This window comes from Oncorhynchus mykiss, chromosome 15 (assembly GCF_057628025.1).
Source record: "Oncorhynchus mykiss isolate SJ-2025 chromosome 15, ASM5762802v1, whole genome shotgun sequence".
NCBI lineage: Eukaryota > Metazoa > Chordata > Actinopteri > Salmoniformes > Salmonidae > Oncorhynchus > Oncorhynchus mykiss.
The window spans coordinates 42,735,254-42,749,347 of record NC_143036.1 but is presented as its reverse complement, the minus strand read 5'-3'; the positions used below and the strand labels follow the sequence as shown (position 1 = coordinate 42,749,347).

At 43.0% G+C, this 14,094-nt stretch overlaps 1 protein-coding gene across 4 annotated transcripts in view; it reads right to left on the bottom strand.

The window, feature by feature from the left end:
- Window positions 1-14,094, bottom strand: part of LOC110490053 (fibroblast growth factor 12) — a 117,409-nt gene that overhangs the window by 41,685 nt on the left and 61,630 nt on the right. The gene's annotated exons all lie outside the window — the stretch shown is intronic.

The window sequence follows — 14,094 nt, the reverse complement described above, 5'->3', positions numbered from 1 at the left end:
CAACCCTGCAGGTGTGACACAAAACGCTGAAATAAAAATATAATTCATGCCTTACCTTTGACGAGCTTCTTTTGTTGGCACTCCAATATGTCCCATAAACATCACCAATGGTCCTTTTGTTCGATTAATTCTGTCGATATAGATCCAAAATGTCCATTTAATTTGTCGCGTTTGATCCAGAAAAACACCGGTTCCAACTTGACTACAAAATATCTCAAACTTTGCCAAAACATTTCAAACTACTTTTGTAATACAACGTTAGGTATTTTTTTAACGTAAATAATCGATCAAATTGAAGACAGGGTGATCTGTGTTCAATACAGGAGGAAAACAAACTGTAGCTAGCTTTCTGGTCACGCGCCTCTATCTAACAGTACACTTCAATTGACGGCCGTACTTCTTCATTACACAAAGGAAAAACCTCAACCAATTTTTAAAGACTGTTGACATCCAGTGGAAGCGATAGGAACTGCAAGAAGGTCCCTTTGAAATCTGGTTTCCCAATGATAACCCATTGTCCTCGGAGTTTTGCCTGCTAAATAAGTTCTGTTATACTCACAGACATGATTCAAACAGTTTTAGAAACTTCAGTGTTTTCTATCCAAATCTACTAATATGCATATCTTATCCTAGCATTGTTTGCTTTCGCCAAAAAGCCTTTTTGAAATCTGACATGTTGGCTGGATTCACAACAAGTGTAGCTTTAATTTGCTATCTTGCATGTGTGATTTAATGAAAGTTTGATTTTTAGTGTTTTTTTTTTATTTGGCACCCTGCATTTTCCCTGGCTTTTGGCCATTATTGCAGAACACTCACATCACTCACTTGTGTGTATGGTGTGACATGCTTTCCTTATTAATACGTTTAGAAAAAAGTTATATCCTGATTGGTGATTGACCTTGTCTCTCCTCATTATTGATTAGAATTTCCATGGCAATGTGGAAGATGTCTGCAGTAGGGGGGAGTGAGGGCTAAGAGGGTTTTATAAATAAGATAATGAAGGAAGGCTTGCTCATTAAAGTTGAGAAAGCATCTATGATGAGTCAGGACAGGTCATTTCACTGAGCAGCCATTACAAACACAGGCTGTAAAACAGTGACCACTAAGGTCATTGAGTAAGGCCAGTGTGTCTTAGTATGCGGATGATTTAACACTATACACGTCAGCTACTTCCGGCGCCGACAGAGATGGCCGCCTCGCTTCGCGTTCCTAGGAAACTATGCACGCATGTTTTTTTACGTGTTATTTCTTACATTGGTACCCCAGGTCATCTTAGGTTTCATTACATACAGTCGAGAAGAACTACTGAACATAAGAGCAGCGTCAACTCACCATCAGTACGACCAAGAATATGACTTTCGCGAAGCGGATCCTGTGTTCTGCCTTTCACCCAGGACAACGGAATGGATCCCAGCCGGCGACCCAAAAAAACTACTTTGTAAAAGGGGGAAACGAAGCGGTCCTTCTGGTCAGACTCCGGAGACAGGCACATCGTGCACCACTCCCTAGCATTCTTCTCGCCAATGTCCAGTCTCTTGACAACAAGGTTGATGAAATCCGAGCAAGGGTAGCATTCCAGAGGGACATCAGAGACTGTAACGTTCTTTGCTTCACGGAAACATGGCTCACTGGAGAGACGCTATCGGAGTCGGTGCAGCCAGCTGGTTTCTCCACGCATCGCGCCGACAGAAAGAAACATCTTTCTGGTAAGAAGAGGGGCGGGGGCGTATGCTTCATGGTTAACGTGACGTGGTGTGGCCACAACAACATACAGGAACTCAAGTCCTTCTGTTCACCTGATTTAGAATTCCTCACAATCAAATGTCGACCGCATTATCTACCAAGGGAATTCTCTTCGATTATAATCACAGCCGTATATATTCCCCCCCAAGGAGACACATCGATGGCTCTGAACGAACTTTATTTGACTCTGCAAACTGGAATCCATATATCCGGAGGCTGCATTCATGGTAGCTGGGGATTTTAACAAGGCTAATCTGAAAACAAGACTCCCTAAATTGTATCAGCATATCGATTGCGCAACCAGGGCTGGATAAACCTTGGATCATTGCTATTCCAACTTCCGCGACGCATATAAGGCCCTGCCCCGCTCTCCTTTCGGAAAAGCTGACCACGACTCCATTTTGTTGATCCCTGCCTACAGACAGAAACTAAAACAAGAAGCTCCCGCGCTGAGGTCTGTTCAACGCTGGTCCGACCAATCTGATTTCACGCTCCAAGACTGCTTCCATCACGTGGACTGGGATATGTTTCGTATTGCGTCAGACAACAACATTGACAAATATGCTGATTCGGTGAGCGAGTTCATTAGAACGTGCGTTGAAGATGTCGTTCCCATAGCAACGATTAAAACATTCCCAAACCAGAAACCGTGGATTGATGGCAGCATTCGCGTGAAACTGAAAGCGCAAACCACTGCTTTTAATCAGGGCAAGGTGACCGGAAACATGACCGAATACAAACAGTGTAACTATTCCCTCCGCAAGGCAATCAAACAAGCTAAGCGTCAGTATAGAGACAAAGAAGAATCTCAATTCAACGGCTCAGACACAAGAGGTATGTGGCAGGGTCTACAGTCAATCACGGATTACAAGAAGAAAACCAGCCCCGTCACGGACCAGGATGTCTTGCTCCCAGGCAGACTAAATAACTTTTTTGCCCGCTTTGAGGACAATACAGTGCCACTGACACGGCCCGCAACTAAAACATGCGGACTCTCCTTCACTGCAGCCGACGTGAGGAAAACATTTAAACGTGTTAACCCTCGCAAGGCTGCAGGCCCAGACGGCATCCCCAGCCGCGCCCTCAGAGCATGCGCAGACCAGCTGGCTGGTGTGTTTACGGACATATTCAATCAATCCCTATCCCAGTCTGTTGTTCCCACATGCTTCAAGAGGGCCACCATTGTTCCTTTTCCCAAGAAAGCTAAGGTAACTGAGCTAAACTACTACCGCCCCGTAGCACTCACTTCCGTCATCATGAAGTGCTTTGAGAGACTAGTCAAGGACCATATCACCTCCACCCTACCTGACACCCTAGACCCACTCCAATTTGCTTACCGCCCAAATAGGTCCACAGACGATGCAATCTCAACCACACTGCCCTAACCCATCTGGACAAGAGGAATACCTATGTGAGAATGCTGTTCATCGACTACAGCTCGGCATTTAACACCATAGTGCCCTCCAAGCTCGTCATCAAGCTCGAGACCCTGGGTCTCGACCCCGCCCTGTGCAACTGGGTACTGGACTTCCTGACGGGCCTCCCCCAGGTGGTGAGGGTAGGCAACAACATCTCCACCCCGCTGATCCTCAACACTGGGACCCCACAAGGGTGCGTTCTGAGCCCTCTCCTGTACTCCCTGTTCACCCACGACTGTGTGGCCACGCACGCCTCCAACTCAAATCATCAAGTTTGCGGACGACAGTGGTAGGCTTGATTACCAACAACGACGAGACGGCCTACAGGGAGGAGGTGAGGGCCCTCGGAGTGTGGTGTCAGGAAAATAACCTCACACTCAACGTCAACAAAACTAAGGAGATGATTGTGGACTTCAGGAAACAGCAGAGGGAACACCCCCCTATCCACATCGATGGAACAGTAGTGGAGAGGGTAGTAAGTTTTAAGTTCCTCGGCATTCACATCACAGACAAACTGAATTGGTCCACCCACACAGACAGCATCGTGAAGAAGGCGCAGCAGCGCCTCTTCAACCTCAGGAGGCTGAAGAAATTCGGCTTGTCACCAAAAGCACTCACAAACTTCTACAGATGCACAATCGAGAGCATCCTGTCGGGCTGTATCACCGCCTGGTACGGCAACTGCTCCGCCCACAACCGTAAGGCTCTCCAGAGGGTAGTGAGGTCTGCACAACGCATCACCGGGGGCAAACTACCTGCCCTCCAGGACACCTACACCACCCGATGTCACAGGAAGGCCATAAAGATCATCAAGGACAACAACCACCCGAGCCACTGCCTGTTCACCCCGCTATCATCCAGAAGGCGAGGTCAGTACAGGTGCATCAAAGCTGGGACCGAGAGACTGAAAAACAGCTTCTATCTCAAGGCCATCAGACTGTTAAACAGCCACCACTAACATTGAGTGGCTGCTGCCAACACACTGACTCAACTCCAGCCACTTTAATAATGGGAATTGATGGAAAATTATGTAAAATATATCACTAGCCACTTTAAACAATGCTACCTAATATAATGTTTACATACCCTACATTATTCATCTCATATGTATACGTATATACTGTACTCTATATCATCTACTGCATCTTTATGTAATACATGTATCACTAGCCACTTTAACTATGCCACTTTGTTTACATACTCATTTCATATGTATATACTGCACTCAATACCATCTTCTGTATCTTGCCTATGCCGCTCTGTACCATCACTCATTCATATATCTTTATGTACATATTCTTTATCCCCTTACACTTGTGTCTATAAGGTAGTAGATTTGGAGTTGTTAGCTAGATTACTTGTTGGTTATTGCTGCATTGTCGGAACTAGAAGCACAAGCATTTCGCTACACTCGCATTAACATCTGCTAACCATGTGTATGTGACAAATAAAATTTGATTTGAGCTACGACGACAACTGAAATGACTGAAACACTTAACTAAGAGCCACATCTTCAATCTAGGCCTACTAGAAAGTCAGGCCTGGAGAGAACTAAAAGTAATTTCCCTTACCTAATAATAGTAAAGCCCCTTTATTGGCTCAGATAGCTGACCAATCAGCCAGTTACCAACCTTTAGTAAACATTTGGAGAAAATTTGACCAGATACAATGCTATTTTACAGTAAACAAATTGATAGACTTTCAGCACACTTATAGCAAAGGACATTCAATAAGCAAGGCACTTATACAAATGACTGATGATTGGCTGAGAGAAATTGATGATCAAATTATTGTGGGGGCTGTTTTGTTAGACTTCAGTGCAGCTCTTGACATTATTGATCATAGTCTGCTGCTGGAAAAATGTATGTGTTATGACTTTAGACCTCTGCTATATTGTGGATAAAGAGTTACCTGACTAACAGAACAGAGGGTGTTCTTTAATGGAAGCCTCTCCAACATAATCCAGGTAGAATCAGGAATTCCCCAGGGCAGCGGTCTACTTTCTTCAATCTTTACTAACGACATGCCACTGGCTTTAAGTAAGGCCAGTGTGTCTATTTATGTAGATGACTCAACACTATACACGTCAGCTACAGTGCCTTGCGAAAGTATTTGGCCCCCTTGAACTTTGTGACCTTTTGCCACATTTCAGGCTTCAAACATAAAAGATATAAAACTGTATTTTTTTTGTGAAGAATGAACAATAAGTGGGACACAATCATGAAGTGGAACGACATTTATTGGATATTTCAAACTTTTTTAACAAATCAAAAACTGAAAAATTGGGCGTGCAAAATTATTCAGCCCCCTTAAGTTAATACTTTGTAGCGCCACCTTTTGCTGCGATTTCAGCTGTAAGTCGCTTGGGGTGTGTCTTTATCAGTTTTGCACATCGAGAGACTGACATTTTTTCCCATTCCTCCTTGCAAAACAGCTCGAGCTCAGTGAGGTTGGATGGAGAGCATTTGTGAACAGCAGTTTTCAGTTCTTTCCACAGATTCTCGATTGGATTCAGGTCTGGACTTTGACTTGGCCATTCTAACACCTGGATATGTTTATTTTTGAACCATTCCATTGTAGATTTTTCCTTATGTTTTGGATCATTGTCTTGTTGGAAGACAAATCTCCGTCCCAGTCTCAGGTCTTTTGCAGACTCCATCAGGTTTTCTTCCAGAATGGTCCTGTATTTGGCTCCATCCATCTTCCCATCAATTTTAACCATCTTCCCTGTCCCTGCTGAAGAAAAGCAGGCCCAAACCATGATGCTGCCACCACCATGTTTGACAGTGGGGATGGTGTGTTCAGCTGTGTTGCTTTTACGCCAAACATAACGTTTTGCATTGTTGCCAAAAAGTTCAATTTTGGTTTCATCTGACCATAGCACCTTCTTCCACATGTTTGGTGTGTCTCCCAGGTGGCTTGTGGCAAACTTTAAACAACACTTTTTATGGATATCTTTAAGAAATGGCTTTCTTCTTGCCACTCTTCCATAAAGGCCAGATTTGTGCAATATACGACTGATTGTTGTCCTATGGACAGAGTCTCCTACCTCAGCTGTAGATCTCTGCAATTCATCCAGAGTGATCATGGGCCTCTTGGCTGCATCTCTGATCAGTCTTCTCCTTGTATGAGCTGAAAGTTTAGAGGGACGGCCAGGTCTTGGTAGATTTGCAGTGGTCTGATACTCCTTCCATTTCAATATTATCGCTTGCACAGTGCTCCTTGGGATGTTTAAAGCTTGGGAAATCTTTTTGTATCCAAATCCGGCTTTAAACTTCTTCACAACAGTATCTCGGACCTGCCTGGTGTGTTCCTTGTTCTTCATGATGCTCTCTGCGCTTTAACGGACCTCTGAGACTATCACAGTGCAGGTGCATTTATACGGAGACTTGATTACACACAGGTGGATTGTATTTATCATCATTAGTCATTTAGGTCAACATTGGATCATTCAGAGATCCTCACTGAACTTCTGGAGAGAGTTTGCTGCACTGAAAGTAAAGGGGCTGAATAATTTTGCACGCCCATTTTTCAGTTTTTGATTTGTTAAAAAAGTTTGAAATATCCAATAAATGTCGTTCCACTTCATGATTGTGTCCTACTTGTTGTTGATTCTTCACAAAAAAATACAGTTTTATATCTTTATGTTTGAAGCCTGAAATGTGGCAAAAGGTCGCAAAGTTCAAGGGGGCCGAATACTTTCGCAAGGCACTGTATTTAAAAAATAAAAAATAATAAAAAAATAAATAAAACAAAAATCGGCCCTAATTAAATCGGCCATTCCGATTAATCGGTCTAGCTCTGACACCCATGCATACCCCACAAGTCCAGAACAGACTATGGGAGGCACGCAGTACTACATAGAGCCATGACTACATGGAACTCCATTCCACATCAAGTAACTCAGGCAAGTCAGTAAAATTAGATAAAAAAATAAAATAAATAAAAGATAACACTTTATGGAACAGCGGGGATTGAAGAAAAAAAACAAAGCCACAGACACATGCATACAAACACACAATAACATACACAAGGATTTTGTGTTGTAGATGTGGTAGTAGAATAGGCACCTGAGGGCACACAATGTGTTGTGAATGTATTGTAATGTTTTAAAAATTGGATAACTGCCTTAATTTTGCTGGGTCCCCGGAAGAGTAGCTCCTGCCTTGGCAGCAGCTAACGGAGATCAATAATAAATACAAATGTGTACCCCTCTATATTCCTTTGTGTTGAATTTCACAACTTACAGTATACGTACACCCCCTCCTCTCTCTCCATCTTTCCCTCACAACAATGTCACAGGGTGCTTTGGTAAACATTCCTTCATTCTTGCTCTTTAGAATATCTGTCGTTCATACGGTGTGCTTAACAGCAGCTCAAGCCCACATATAAATGGACAGTGCTTTTCTCACTCAAGAGCAGCAAGAGTAGCAGGATTCACTGTTGCATTGATACGAATTCCACTTCCTCAACCAACAACTTAGTGTTTCTCAAATAGATCAAGACACTAAAAATATACACTCAGCGTACATATATGTATTACTTATTTCTGTGGGCCAGCATGTCTCGTCTGTCTCTCTCAACCCCCTACTCATTTTTTCTCTCTTCCTCCCACACCTCCTCTCTCCTCTCTTTTCCCCCACCTCTAAACATTTATGGGAAACCAAAACAAGACGTGGCTTGAATGACATCTAGCAAGTCAATGTTTGAAAACATCAAAACCTCAGTTGCAGCAGTAAAAACATTTCAGTGAGACTGCAGACTACTGCAATAATTACATAATGGAACATAAAGGCAGTGAAGGAGTGAGAGGCACAGTCAGTCACACCGTCGGCCAGGTGTCATGTTCCTGATGATGGTAGAAAGATTGCCCTGTCAGGGGATGCTGTGACAGACAGTTGCCATGGTAAGAGAACAGGGTCTCTCTCCCTCTGTATGATAGTGGTGAGACATAAGAGATGCAGATGGCCTTAAGATTAGTTCTGTTGCACCAGGTAAGCTTCATCAAGCACAGTGAAAAAGATGTCTAATATTATTTGAACCCAGTTCTGAACTGGATGTGATGTGTGTGGTTGTCTCACCTAGCTATCTTAAGATGCTATTTTAAGTCTCTCTGGATAAGCACATCTGCTAAATCACTTAAATGTCAAATGTAAATTTTTTACATACAGATCTCATATTAACAGTATTGATTCATAAAAAATATAGGTATACTGATGTCACAAATGTATCCTTTTTAGTTCTTTATTAAAATTATTATGTTACATTTGACTGTGTAAAACCTAAATCAGTACTACTTAATTTATCTGAGAGGTGCAAATAGTGTTTTTGGGACCACAACATGATTATTTGTCTCTCTGAAATTAAACCAAGACAAAGAAAACACATCTGTCATTGAACAAGCCCATGCCATGATTAGATAATGAAAACACACCAAACTCTTTCACAAGTTCTTTAAACAATAAAAGCTCATTTACCAACATTTCTGAAAATGTATATACACTGTATAGCGTTTTGGAAACTCTTCATAGCTCATTATCTGAGCAGAACTAACAAGGTCTCAATTAGGGCCATTTTATAATTTAAACCCAACCTGAAATAAAATGTCCTACTCTCCAAGGCATGTCTTCACCGTAGATGGAGTCCTAGAAATGTGGCCTTATTATGCCTACGTTGGTGTGTCCTCTCCAATTGAGTGAAACAAATCAAATTGTATTTGTCACATACGCAGAATACAACTGGTGTAGACTTGCTTACGAGCCCTTGCCAACAATGCAGAGATTAAAAATTAAATTGTAACACAAGAGAAATAAAATAAAAATACACCAGAATGGAGCTATATACAGGGAGTATGAGTTAGATACACTACATGACCAAAGGTATGTGGACACCTGCTTGTTGAACATCTCATTCCAAAATCATGGGCATTAATATGAAATTGGTCCGCCCTTTGCTGCTATACCAGCCTCCACTCTTCTGGGAAGGCTTTCCACTAGATGTTGGAACATTGTTGTGGGGACTTGCTTAAATTCAGCCCCAAGAGCATTAGTGAGGTTGGGCACTGATGTTTGGCGATTAGGACCTGGCTCGCAGTCGGCATTCCAATTCATCCCAAATGTGTTCGATAGGGTTGAGGTCAGGATTCTGTGCAGGCCCGTAAGTTCAACACCGTTCTCAACAAACCATTTCTGTATGGACCTCGCTTTGTGCACAGGGGTATTGCCATGCTGAATCAGTAAAAGGGCTTTCCCCAAACTGTTGCCACAAAGTTGGAAGCACAGAATCATCTAGAACGTCATAGTATGCTGCAGCGTTAAGATTTCCCTTCAATGGAACTATGAAAAACAGCCCCATTATTCCTCCTCCACCAAACTTTACAGTTGGCACTATGCATTCGGGCAGGTAGTGTTCTCCTAGCATCCGCTAAACCAAGATTTGTCCGTTGGACTGCCAGATGGTGAAGCGTGATTAATCACTCCAGAGAAGGCGTTTCCACTGCTCTAGAGTCCAATGGCGGCAATCTTTACACTACTCCAGCCGACTCTTAACATTGCGCATGGTGATCTTAGGCTTGTGTGTGTCTGCTCGGCCATGGAACCCCATTTCATGAAGCTCCCAATGTTTAGTTATTGTTCTGCCGTTGCTTTGAGAGGCAGTTTGCAATTCAATAGTAAGTGTTGCAACCGTGGACAGACGATTTTTACTCGCTTCCGCATTCGACGGTCCCATTCTGTGAGCTTGTGTGGCCTCCCACTTTACAGCTGAGCCATTGTTGCTCTTAGACGTTTCCACTTCAGTTTACCGGGACAGCTCTATCAGGGCAAAAATTTGACGAACGGACTTGTTGGAAAGTGGCTATGACAGTACCACGCTCTTCAGTTAAACCATTTTACTTCCAATGTTTGTCTATGGAGATTGAAAGTCTGTGCTCAATTTTATACAACTGTCGCAATGGGTGTGGTTGAAATGGGCAGAATCCACTCATTTGAAGGGGTGTCCACATACTTTTGTGTATATAGTGTACATACATAGGCAGGGTAAAGTGACAAGACTTGAGGATAGATAATAATAGCAGCAGCAAATTATGTGTAAAGGTGTGTGTATTTTTTATATATTGAAAATTTAAAACATACTTGCAGTGAAGCAGCTCAACAACTATCACATTAGTCATCTAAAGGACTCACATCCAGAGCGACACAGAGAAGCAACCAGGGGCAACATCCTGCTCAAGGGCACGTCGACAGATCTCCCACACGGTCAAAAAGGCAGACCCGAACCAGCCACTGACCCAAGCTCCCAACCGCCAGCTCTCCAACCCCCCCCCCCCCCACAGTTCCCCAACAGCTGCCCCTCAACCATCCAAGTTCACATACACCTTTAGCCAAATACATTTAAACTCAGTTTCACAATTCCTGACATTTAATCCTAGTAAAAATTCCCTGTCTTAGGTCAGTTAGGATCACCACTATTTGAAGAATGTGAAATATCAGAATAATAGTAGAGAGAGAATTATTTATTTCAGCTTGGATTTCTTTCATCACATTTCCAGTGGGTCAGAAGTTTACATACACTCAATTAGTATTTGGTAGCATCGCCTTTAAATTGTTTAACTTGGGTCCAACGTTTTGGCTAGCCTTCCACAAGCTTCCCACAATAAGTCGGGTGAATTTTGTCCCATTCCTCCTGACAGAGCTGTTGTAACTGACTCAGGATTGTAGGCCTCCTTGCTCGCTCATGCTTTTTCAGTTCTGACCACGCATATTCTATAGGATTGAGGTCAGGGCCTTGTGATGGCCAATCCAATACCGTGACAAGGTTGTCCATAAGCCATTTTGCCACAACTTTGGAAGTATGCTTGGGGTCATTGTCTATTTGGAAGACCCATTCGCAACCAAGCATTTAACTGATGTCTTAAGATGTTGCTTCAAAATATCCATATCATTTTACTCCTCATGAAGCCATCTATTTTGTGAAGTGCACCAGTCCATCCTGCAGCAAAGCACCCCCACAACATGATGCTGCCACCCCCATGCTTCACGGTTGGGATGGTGTTCTTCGGCTTGCAAGCCTCTCCCTTTATCCTCCAAACATAATGATGGTCATCATTATGGCCAAACAGTTCTATTTTTGTTTCATCAGACCAGAAGACATTTCTCCAAAAATTACAATATTTGTCCCCATGTGGAATTGCAAACCACAGGTTTTGGAGCAGTGGCTTCTTCCTTGCTGAGCGGCCTTTCAGGTTAAGTTGATATAGGACTTGTTTTACTGTGGATATAGATACTTTTGTTCCCGTTTCCTCCAGCATCTTCACAAGGTCCTTTGCTGTTGTTCTGGGATTGATTTGCACTTTTCACATCAAAGTATGTTAATCTTTAGGAGACAGAACACCTCTCCTTCCTGAGCGGTATGACGGCTGCGCGGTCCCATGGTGTTTATACTTGCGTACTATTGTTTGTACAGATGAGTGTGGTACGTTCAGGTGTTTGGAAATTGCTCTCAAGGATGAACCAGACTTGTGGAGGTCTACAAAAAAAATTCTGAGGTCTTGGCTGATTTCTTGGATCAGTCCCTGACTGAGTCTGCAATACCAACATGTTGTTTCAAGCAGACCACCATAGTCCCTGTGCCCAAGAACACTAAAGTAACCTGCCTAAATGACTACCGACCCGTAGCACTCACGTCCGTAGCCATGAAGTGCTTTGAAAGGCTGGTCATGGCTCACATCAACACCATTATCCCAGGAACCCTAGACCCACTCCAATTTGCATACCACCCCAACAGATTCACAGATGATACAATTTCTATTGCACTCAACAGAAATACCTGGACAAAAGGAACACCTATGTGAGAACCTATTCGTTGACTACAGCTCAGTGTTCAATACCATAGTGTCCTCAAAGCTCATCACTAAGTTAAGGACCCTGGGACTAAACACCTCCCTCTGCAACTGGATCCTGGACTTCCTGACAGGCCACCCCCAGGTGGTAAGGGTAGGGAACAACACATCCACCACACTGATCCTCAACACAGGAGCCCCTCAGGGGTGCGTGCTCAGTCCCCTCCTGTACTCATTGTTCACTCATGACTGCACAGCCAGGCACAACTCCAACACCATCATTAAGTTTTGCGATGACACAACAGTGGTATTACTAATCACCGACAACGATGAGACAGCCTATAGGGAGGTCAGAGACCTGGCCTTGTGGTGCCAGGACAACAACCTATCCCTCAATGTGATCAAGACAAAGGAGATGATCGTGGGCTACAGGAAAAGGAGGACCGAGCACGAGCACGTCCCCATTCTCATCGATGGGGCTGTAGTGGAGCAGGTTGTGAGCTTCAAGTTCCTTGGTATCCACATCACCAACAAAAAATCATGGTCCAAACCAGAGGTCGATTAATTAGGGCCGATTTCAAGTTTTCATAACAATCGGAAATCGCTATTTTTGGAAGCCGATTTTGCCGATGTCTTTTTTTTTACACCTTTATTTAATTATTTAACTAGGCAAGTCAGTTAAGAACACATTCTTATTTTCAATGAGGCCTAGGAACGGTGGGTTAACTGCCTTGTTCATGGGCAGAACGACAGATTTTTACCTTGTCAGTTCTGGGATTCAATCTTGCAACCTTACGGTTAATTAGTCCAACGCTCTAACCACCTGCCTCCACAAGGAGCCTGCCTGTTACGTGAATACAGTAGAAGCCAAGGTAAGTTGCTAGCTAGCATTAAACTTATCTTATAAAAAGCAATCAATCATAATCACTAGTTAACTACACGTTTGATGATATTACTAGTTTATCTAGCGTGTCCTGTGTTGCATATAATCGATGCAACGCTGGGGGATGATTTAACAAAAGCGCATTTGCAAAAAAAGCACAATCGTTTCACGACTGTACCTAACCATAAACACCAATGCCTTTCTTAAAATCAATACACAGAAGTCTATATTTTTAAACCTGCATATTCAGCTAAAATAAATCCAGGTTAGCAGGCAATATTAACCAGGTGAAATTGTGTCACCCCAGAGTCAGGGTATATGCAACAGTTTGGGTAGCCTGGCTCATTGCGAACTAATTTGCCAGAATTTTACGTAATGTAACAAGAATATTTAGACTTAGGGATGCCACCCGTTAGATAAAATACCAAACGGTTCCGTATTTCACTTAAATAATAAACGTTTTGTTTTCGAAATGATAGTTTCCGGATTCTACCATATTAATGACCAAAGGCTCGTATTTCTGTGTGTTATTATGTTATAATTAAGTCTATGATTTGATATTTGATAGAGCAGTCTGACTGAGCGATGGTAGGCAGCAGCAGGCTCGTAAGCATTAATTCAAACAGCCCTTTTGTGCGTTTTGCCAGCAGCTCTCCACAAGCACAGCGCTGTTTATGACTTCAAGCCCATCAGCCTAATGGCTGGTGTAACCGATGTGAAATGGCTAGCTAGTTAGCGGGGTGCGAGCTAATAGCGTTTCAAACGTCACTCGCTCTGAGACTTGGAGTAGTTATTCTCCTTGCTATGCAAGGGCCGTGGCTTTTGTGGAGCGATGGTAACACTGCTTCGAGTGTGGCTGTTGTCGATGTGTTCCTGGTTCGAGCCCAGGTAGGGGCGAGGAGAGGGACGGAAGCTCTACTGTTACACTGGCAATACTAAAGTGACTATAAGAACATCTAATAGTCAAAGGTTAATGAAATACAAATGGTATAGAGGGAAATAGTCCTATAATAACTACAACCTAAAACCTCTTACCTTGGAATATTGAAGTCTCATGTTAAAAGGAACCACCAACTTTCATATGTTCTGAGCAAGGAACTCAAACGTTAGCTTTTTTACACGGCACATATTGCACTTTTACTTCTACAACACTTTGTTTTTGCATTATTTAAACAAAATTGAACATGTTTCATTATTTATTTGAGGCTAAA